General features: G+C 41.6%; 1 protein-coding gene across 3 annotated transcripts in view; it reads right to left on the bottom strand.

The window, feature by feature from the left end:
• The window catches only part of dennd4c (DENN/MADD domain containing 4C), a 42,901-nt gene that overhangs the window by 32,394 nt on the left and 504 nt on the right, over positions 1-10,003 (bottom strand). The gene's annotated exons all lie outside the window — the stretch shown is intronic.

The following is a 10,003-nucleotide window of genomic DNA, read 5'->3' as shown; positions in this document are numbered from 1 at the left end:
CAGATCACCACAAAGTGTCACAGCAGGGAACAAAGCAATGTCAAGCTGAAATAAACAAAATAAATAAAAATCAAACACAATCCTGGGCAACCAGCAGATCTGTTGTTAGGTACTGATTGGGCTTTGAGAACTGTCCCTTATATTAATTGGGATGAGGCTATTACTTGTGCTTTTAGATCATTCATTGTTTTCAAAAAAACAATTATTTGAAAATTCTTCACTGATCCAGACACTATGCTGCCAGTGTACCACTTCAAGTCACACATACTGCAACTGCGGCCATCTTTCACACATAGCTGCTTTCATATAAAACCCCAACCAGAGAACAAAGTCAACAGCTTTTTTTCGTCAAAATGTGTATTTTACTTACTTCACTTCTGTCTGAATGAGGATTGTAATGATTCTGTGCGGGGTGTAGGGTTTAGTAGTGAAACTAAGTAGAGGAATATGATGTGTTGATATTTCAGGGACTTTACCATGAACACCAACAATAACTTTAATGCTGTCATATCATTTTCTGTTATTAAAAAATGGGGGGGATGGTTGCGATAGAAAGGCTATTTGTTGCAGATAGGTTACCATTACAAGTTTGATTGGTCTGTAATGCTATATCACTTTTGTGCAATAGAGAGGGAACTACAACAAAGGCATGATACAAATGGCCATTTTTATATATCATTGGTGATATCTGCCATATTCACATACTACCACCACTGATATTGAAATGAATAATCATGTTTCCCTGCAAGGCCAACTAGCCCTTGATGTTAGGTCTGCACACAGCTGCTGACACACTCTTAAGGCTAGAACCATTTGTGACAGTCCCCTCTGCCTCCACCACAACCATACAAATATCTCTTTGTGACAGTCCATGATAGACAAACACTGACGCTGCCATGGCAACCCAGGCCCAACAATGCCAGGCTGCACATCCCCTGAGCTGCGACTAGTGTTACCCTAGCTGAGGAAATTGATCTCCAAATCTTTCAAGGGTACATTTAGTATAGCTGACATGTTTTCTGTAGACTGCTGTCAGCCTCGAAGGTTGGCAAAATGAAGTCCACGGTCTCAGTTTGAGATCTAAAAATGCCAGAGAAGGCTTGTTTTATTGTGCACTTTTATGTCTGGCGGGCAAATAAAACATGGCAGTGGCCATAAAACAGCAATGGTGTTGACAGTGAATTAGACTAAAAGCTTTAAAGCTATTGTAAACAGAAGTGAACATAGCATTTAGGATTTTCCGCCCTTCTTGTTCTGCACTTGTGACAGCATGCAGGGGTGGGGGAAAAAACTTTTAAACCTCAAGGCATAAATTGTGAAGCTTCTCAGGACAAATGGGAAAATGACTGAGACAAACTGGTGCACTAAATTTCGACTGTATTAAGTCCTGTGTAACTCGAGCCCCTGCCTCTCTAAAGGTTGTGCTCTGCCCCTCCCGTCCCACGTGAAAACCTGTTCCTCTGTTACCCCTGAGCCCTGATGATCGAGTGTCACGCTCTTTGTCTGGGTTGCACTCAGGGAGGAGGGTCACTACGTGACAAAAATACTATGACGCTTTAGAGGACACGTATTCGGACCAGTTACTAGCTGTAGTCTCCAGGTCACTTTAACTTGTAATGTATAATGCACACTGTAGATTCTGTTCACTGTTTATTCAGCACTAGAATTAGCTCAAGCAAGGTTTGGCACATAATGAGCAGGACTATTTAAAGTTAACTAACTTGATCTGTAAGATATCCATTTTTCATGATATTGATCCACAATGCCCACTTCTGGCTCAAACCTTGGCCCTAACCCTTTTAACTGATCGATGTACTTTGCTTCAAAAATATGCATGCCCTCTTTTCAGAACAATATTCCTAAAACGCAAAAGGACATAACACTCTTGGAATTAGTGTGACTTCCTCTTTCCAGTGATAACAGTTTTGCTGATGTCCATATATCCACTTATAATTTGAAGTTTACTCTTAGCTGATTCTGAAGTTGTGTAAAAAGTCATTATTTCAGAGCAGGTCTACTAAAACCGACATACCAAATGACAGCATTTCTGAGTATAACTTACTCTGAAAATAACATGGCATGACTAGGTGCCACAAGCCTCTAAATAAAAGGGAGTGTAAGGCAAGCAAAAACAGCCGACGGTTCAGCTTGTTATAAGTCCCCAATGTAAAACAGGTTTTGCCATTCAGGCCTCACTGATGTGATGGGACCACTCCCCAATTTTAAGTTAGTTTCTCTTGCCTGGGCTCGATGTCTTACCATGTTGAGAGCACTACAGATGCTCCAACAGGCTAACATTCATTACAAATTACTTGAATGGTGGTCTTTTAAAAAAAAAAAAAAAAAAAAAAAAAAAAAAAAAAAAAAAGTACATTGATCAAATATCTCAGACAAATTAATAAAGCCATCAAAATTGCAATCTCCCTGTCTCATAATCCATCATTTTAAATTCTAATACGTGGAAATCAGTGGAAAGTTCATTGTTCACTGTTATTGTCAGTTGTGGGAAAGAAATGTACAAATAGCCAACTGATTTGTAATTTATGTAATTATCTGATCGTTGGAGCTGCTCTGTGATCATTCAGAGAGGCATGCAGCGGAGGAAGACCTATCCATATTTTTTAAGATAAGAAAACACAATTTTGGAAGGTGCAATAGAAAACAATGAGATGTAATGATTCACTGCCTCCAGTACAATACGAGTAACTAGTAACTACTGTAGTACTGAGGAATATATTAACAATTTAAAAAAGCAAATCCAACTGATTGGATTAAGGGTATCTTATATAATAAAAGGGTTATGCTGGTAAAAAAAAAGGACCCAATTAAGGATCAAAACTAAATCCATGATCACTCTTAGTTCTAAAATCCTGAGTGGATCATTCCTTGAGGCCCCTAATTTCCCTGCACTGGAAAGTCTTGTTCTTTGACGGTGGCACTGGTCTTAACTTGCTTGCAAATGTGCCAAAGGTTGGCTATGCAGCCCAACAACCCCTGAGGGCAGAGGAAAACTCTTCTACTGCCATAAATAAAACTGGGGAGGTCCTAGTCCTCACATGTGCCAAACCTGATGTTTGTTCACTTGTAGCTCTGGTCCGGTGTTAATGGCATTCACCTGGCCAGCCCCTTCATTTCCAAAGTACCATAATCCACGGGGGACAAAAACTTGAAGAGACAGAAATCGAGGCAGACATAGAAACAGAGATTTTTCTATTCAAGTACACAGAGTGGAACCCCTTACTCCATCCCCCCCATGATCTGCCCCACAATGATCTCATCCCTTTCACACAAAAGAGCCTGGAGGCTTGTTCCCCAGGGGTGAAAGAGCCTGCCCGCGTGTCTGCGCATGCACAAGTCTGAGTGTTTGTGTGTAATGTGGGACAAGAGACAGTGCTGTGTCTATCTTAGTTACAGTATTTAAGCGGTAGCCCCGCCATGCAGATCCGCTCACAGCTTGACTGAAACAGCAGCTGATCATCGTGACACACACAATTGTCATGTACTGAACCTTGAGCGCTGCAAATGAGCATAAAAAGCAATGTTTACAGAGGGTGTACAGGTGCAGTAATGATACGAGGGAGCGGGCGACCCTTGGTTATAAATAAGGACTGATCCTTCACAACAACCCCTTCTGTTGTGACAAGTGTACATGTATGTGCCCTTCTGTGCATGTTCTACTTATTCATCTGCACGCAACAGGACTGCTTAAGTGTACTTTAAATCCTTTCTGAAAGCTCAGCTATGGCTCCTGACACAAAAACAATTGTCAAAAGCAAAATACCTGCAAAAGGAACAGGGAATTTTATTTCAGCTGTAGCTCCAGTGGCAGCCGGCTGAGCCACGGTTTGTCAGCTCCTGCAGCACCGGTGTGTGCTTCAAGTGCCACTCTGTAGCTCTGGGCTCTGGATGATCTGAAAAGCAAAGTGGCCCTCCCTGCCATCTGTCATCACAGTGTGCTGTAGGTGGTGAAGGCCAGGCCGAGTATAAGGTGCCAATGAGGTGACGAAACTTCCACTTCACAAGGCGATGAAGACCGCAGGAACACAGCTAAAAGCTATGTTTTTTTTCTGAGGGGGAGAGTGGTTTTGAGGGGGGGTGGGGGGCGGGTGGGGGATGAGCTCAAATTGAAGCCAGTTGAGTTGCTGTCTGATTGAATTCATATGGTGCAAGCCACAGTGTGTATGTGTGCACATAGTTGGCTGTTAAACGGCGGCCTGTAAATACGTCCCCCTGCTAATTAATCTTAACATGTGTTGTGTTGCGATGAGAACAGTCTAACTGGGTGGAATAAGCCACATAAGCCATCAGTATACGATACAGAAAATAAGTCAAAATGCTTCAAAAACATGCTCAAGTGCACTTGATAAAAGGCAGGGAATATATTTAACTGTTCAATATTTGCTGTTCAGAGTGTGTGAGAGGTGGAGCATTCACAGTCTATCTGCTTTTTGGCTCCAGATAAGCCCGTGTGATAGCCTTGCATTATCATACGCGTATGCCAACAACCTCTCTGTAGCGCCGCACGGCCTGCACAAAGCAAAAGACCAACGATGAACTCTGTTCCTCACTCGTGTTTGTTTAACTCCGGCACCTGTTTTTTTTTTTTGTTATACAGAGGCAATACATAAAAATCCAATTTCATTTAAGGACTGACGATAGCCGTCAACACGCTTCTCAGAATAGGTATCGGACTGCCAAATCACACAGATAACAGATAATGTTTGTTTCCACAGGCTATTTTGTTCTTTTTAGGCACATGCTGTTCTGCTTTACTTTTCTAAGCTCTCATTGAGCATTAATAATATGGCAGACATATTACTGAAATACTGACCTGATATGTGCAAGGTGTAACTTCACTAAACAAAACAGTGTTTCCACTATGTTGATTTGACCGTGGCGGCCCCCCACGGTATCAGAAACAGGGCTGCATTGTTAGAGTGCATGTCTGAGGACATTTGTATTTTAGGTGCATTATTTACATGTTGAAGTAGTTACACTGCATTAAGATAATGTAATTAATAGTAGGTTTATTGTTATTTGCTACAGAATGCTTAGCCTATATGTCAAGATCAAAGTTGGCCTATATAGTAATGCCCATTTACCAAAGCCAAGAAAATGACTTCAAATTACTTAGTAAATATACTAGTCAATAAAAGAACACAAAGTATTTTTTCACATTATAGAAGGTGTAATCAGCAAATGTCTTTTTTTTTTTTTAACTGGGTACTTAATTATCCAAACTGTACTTCATTAACTAACTGACCACCTGTTTCAGCACTATAATGGTTATCCACTAAAGCCTATTACAGAAGACTCAGGCAAACGGTACGTTCCCCTTTTAGTATTGTATCCCTGTGAATCTTTATTTGTCAGTCTATGTAATGTAATGTTTTATCAAGATAACATCAAAACGACCGGTAGCAACCAGTGACTACTGTAATAACTGAAGCTGAAAGTTTCCCCTTTTTTCTTCCTGGCTCACCGTGGTTGGCTAGTTACACTCTACAAAGACCTGAGCACGTGATTTAAGAGGCAGGTGCGCTTTCAAGAGAAAAAAGGACACACTTAAAAGTGTTTGCCGAACTGTGTCAAACACAACTGTTGCCTGCGCAACACGACACCAAAGGGTCGGACAAGGACAGCGGCAACGGTTATTCAAAGTTTGCCGTAAGACGTGTCTTTGTACAACTAACAACAACAGCAACAACAACCTGGGTGAGTTAAGACGATGAGAGGCAGCTCAGAGCGAGGCTAGGCTCTGCAGAACCCGTCACAAGACTGCCTCCCTCCTGGAGCGTGACACCCGGCAGACACAGAGCATTCTTTCCACTCTAAGGAGAAGGGAGAGAGGGCAAAGTCATTGCCTTTACTAACTAGCTCAGCTGGCCCTATTATAGCTCAGACCCCGAGGCCTATCGAAAGAAGGCAACTAAAACACTAACTGGCACATCACACCAAAGTACAAGGGTCAGAGGACGGAAATATGTTACCTGAGAGGGTTTTTGGCTGGCTTACAAGATCCTTGTTGCCCTTTGGCTCAAAACAACTATCTGGAGTTAATATGTCTTAAAACATGCAAACAGGCAGCTTAACAAAATGCAGAGAAGTGTTTCAGGTAAGTATTGGCTCAAGAACTTGCATTGTCGGTATACTCTGCAGTTAGTTCTGGCCAATGAAGTAGAAAACACCAATTAAATACATCTGTAACAGCAAGAGCAATGGTGAGAAAGAAGATCAGGGTTGATGAAGGGTTTTCTTGTTGAGCCAGACAATGCCTCCCTACCAGCTATGCAGGGTTGCTATGTTTTTTTTTTGCTGCCGATGAGCTCAGACCTCTTTATGACGGAAGACCTCTTTTGCATTAATAATGAAAAAATATACAGTTAATAATTACTTACTAGAAACGACTAGATTTTTCACGTGATAATTCAGTTAAAAACATTCGGAATAATTGAAGAGCTGAATCAGTTGAAATTGATTCAGTGGAACTTTAAAAAGATCCCATGGCATGAAAATTTCACTTTATCAGGTTTTTTAACATTAATATGCGTTCCCCCAGCCTGCCTATGGTCCCCCCAGTGGCTAGAAATGGCGATAGGTGTAAACCGAGCCCTGGGTATCCTGCTCTGCCTTTGAGAAAATGAAAGCTCAGATGAGCCGATCTGGAATCTTCTCCTTATGAGGTCATAAGGAGCAAGGTTACCTCCCCTTTCTCTGCTGTGCCCACCCAGAGAATTTGGCCCACCCGTGAGAGAGAGACATCATGGCTTTCAAACGAGCAAAGTGGCAGTTGGTCAAGGCTAGTGCCCTATATTTAAATATAGGGCACTAGTCAAGGCCACACCCCCACCCTCCACTTTGCCCCCCCCCCCCTCCTCCTCAATAGCTACAGACAAAGAAATGGCACATCCTAAGGAAAACTCATTGTGGGACTGGCTCTAGTGGCTGGAATTTTGCACCAAGGCTGAATTTCGGGAAAGAGACTTCAGATACAGTATTAGGGGACCACTAAGGTCTATATGAAAGAGACTTCAGATACAGTATTAGGGGACCACTAAGATCTATATAAAAGAGACTTCAGATACAGTATTAAGGGACCACTAAGGTCTATATAAAAGAGACTTCAGATACAGTATTAGGGGACCACTAAGGCCTATATAAAAGAGACTTCAGATACAGTATTAAGGGACCACTAAGGTCTATATAAAAGAGACTTCAGATACAGTATTAGAGGACCACTAAGGTCTATATAAAAGAGACTTCAGATACAGTATTAAGGGACCACTAAGGTCTATATAAAAGAGACTTCAGATACAGTATTAGGGGACCACTAAGGTCTATATGAAAGAGACTTCAGATACAGTATTAGGGGACCACTAAGGTCTATATAAAAGAGACTTCAGATACAGTATTAGGGGACCACTAAGGTCTATATGAAAGAGACTTCAGATACAGTATTAGGGGACCACTAAGGTCTATATAAAAGAGACTTCAGATACAGTATTAGAGGACCACTAAGGTCTATATAAAAGAGACTTCAGATACAGTATTAAGGGACCACTAAGGTCTATATAAAAGAGACTTCAGATACAGTATTAGGGGGACCACTAAGGTCTATATGAAAGAGACTTCAGATACAGTATTAGGGGACCACTAAGGTCTATATAAAAGAGACTTCAGATAAGAGTTTTAAGAGCCCAAAAAACCCTTTTTAAAAGAGACTTCAGATACAGTATTAAGGGACCACTAAGGTCTATATGAAAGAGACTTCAGATACAGTATTAGGGGACCACTAAGGCCTATATAAAAGAGACTTCAGATACAGTATTAGGGGACCACTAAGGCCTATATAAAAGAGACTTCAGATACAGTATTAAGGGACCACTAAGGTCTATATGAAAGAGACTTCAGATACAGTATTAGGGGACCACTAAGGCCTATATAAAAGAGACTTCAGATACAGTATTAGGGGACCACTAAGGCCTATATAAAAGAGACTTCAGATACAGTATTAAGGGACCACTAAGGTCTATATAAAAGAGACTTCAGATACAGTATTAGGGGACCACTAAGGTCTATATAAAAGAGACTTCAGATACAGTATTAGGGGACCACTAGGTCTATATAAAAGCATCCAAAAAGCAGCATGTCATGGGACCTTTAAGCTCTAAAAAGGAGTTGAAATGTCACTCAGTGCATAGATGATGAATTGACCAGAAAGTGTCAGTTAAAGTTTGAAATTCCTAAAAGACATTCAGTTCAAATGTAAACACTGAAAGACGATGTCAGTTAAAGTGTGTCGGTCGAAGAAGTGTGAAAGCACAGAAAGCAGTTGGAGTGTACGAACAGTCGAAGTTGTGGGAATTGAAAGAGATGGAATTTTTTGTTGAGGTTGTGGTTGTTCAAAAGGTAAAAACCTGAGACCTAAAAGAGTTTGTCAAAATGGAAGTCATAAATGAAGTTGACGTGTAAAGCACTGAGCAAAGATGAAGTATCACTTAAAGTGTTGAAAAGGGTTGACAATTCAGTGGAACTTCAAGTCGCGAAAGTAATAAGACAAGTCAGTCAAAGTGTGGGTGAAAATTGACCTGAAGGTGTCAGTTAGTGCTTAATGAAATTAGTGACAGTTCAATGATGGCAGTTGAAGTGCCAGCTAAGCAGTAGAGTCATTTGAAGAGTAAGAGATAAAAGCAGTTGAGATGGTAGTTGACTGGCTTCACTGAAAGAATCTGCACTGATGTATCACAGCAGACATTTCACAAACAGCCACCTTTGTTGCTCTTGGGAGAAATTCCTCTTACTGTCCCAAAGAATGAGTTACTGGATTTTTTCACACTCGTCGAAATCCAATTTGACTTTTGCCTAGGCAACCACAGAATCCTTCAACAGTCCGTTGCAGCTCCCTTGGCCAATCTACTTCCTTTCCTTAGTCACCTGACAGAGCCTTTGGAAGACCAGCGGTGGTGACAAAGTACAAGTTCAATGTACACAAAGCCACAGTGAAGCCATGACCTACTTTTATACCTGCTGCTGCCTGTAGCGGTTAGTAGGAGGCAACATTCACTCCACTCCCCTGCCGCTGTCAGGCCAAGGCAAGGTCAAGAAAGAGATTTTGCTCCTGCATTTCCACTTGTCAATGGCTCAGGGATGATGAAATTCTGCAGTAGCAATTATTTCCATGATTTACTTCCTCCACAAGGCTTGATTATTCTGTTTAAGTCCAACTGTTTTAGTCCAGCTGTCATCTCAGGTGGCAAACACTTACAGTACAATATGCAATCTGAATGAAATAAGTACAAGAAGAAGTGCCATGCTCTGCTGTGCTGGGACTTGTGCTATGGCTGTCATAACAGGAACATCACATGCATGCCATGAATCACCAAAACGGTGTTGGGAAGCTGAAGCTGGGAGTACTCTGCTGCCCTTGGGGGGGGTAAGAGACTGCTGCTGACTGGCAAACTGTCAAATGCTGAGGCATAGATATGTGAGCATTTCCTTAGCAATGCATTCAATGGCATTTGTGCTCACCCAACACACACATCCACAATACCAACGGAGGCATCCAACACAACTCTACGTCCTAGGTTGAGGGTCACACAAATGCTGACATGGCATATTCTGAGAAAATGTCCCTTGATAAAAAGCAAGCCACATGCCCAAAAGGCAGTCAGGTTAACAGTTCCTTGTCTTAGGTACAGTTCTAAGTGTCTTAAACTGCAAAACTCTCTCGCTAAAGCTTTTTTTTAAAATCAAATATCTCTCATTTTTTAAGCAGGAAATTCATTTTTTCAATGTGGCTGAGAGAAGACACCTGCAAGGTTAGGCAGGCTCCAGGAGAGCAGCGTCTGTTTATCTGGCTTTAAGGAGGGCCCGGAAGGAGAGGGGAATAGGAGGGGGGTTATATTCCCAACTGTTGCATCCGACCGATAATTAGGTCAACTTTTATGCAGGAAATACACATCACCAACAACACATAACAAAAGAAATGTCCCCCTGTGATCCG

This window comes from Perca fluviatilis, chromosome 14 (assembly GCF_010015445.1).
Source record: "Perca fluviatilis chromosome 14, GENO_Pfluv_1.0, whole genome shotgun sequence".
NCBI classification, from domain to species: Eukaryota; Metazoa; Chordata; class Actinopteri; order Perciformes; family Percidae; genus Perca; species Perca fluviatilis.
The sequence above is the reverse complement of the archived record's forward strand: the minus strand, read 5'-3'. Positions and strand labels throughout refer to the sequence as shown.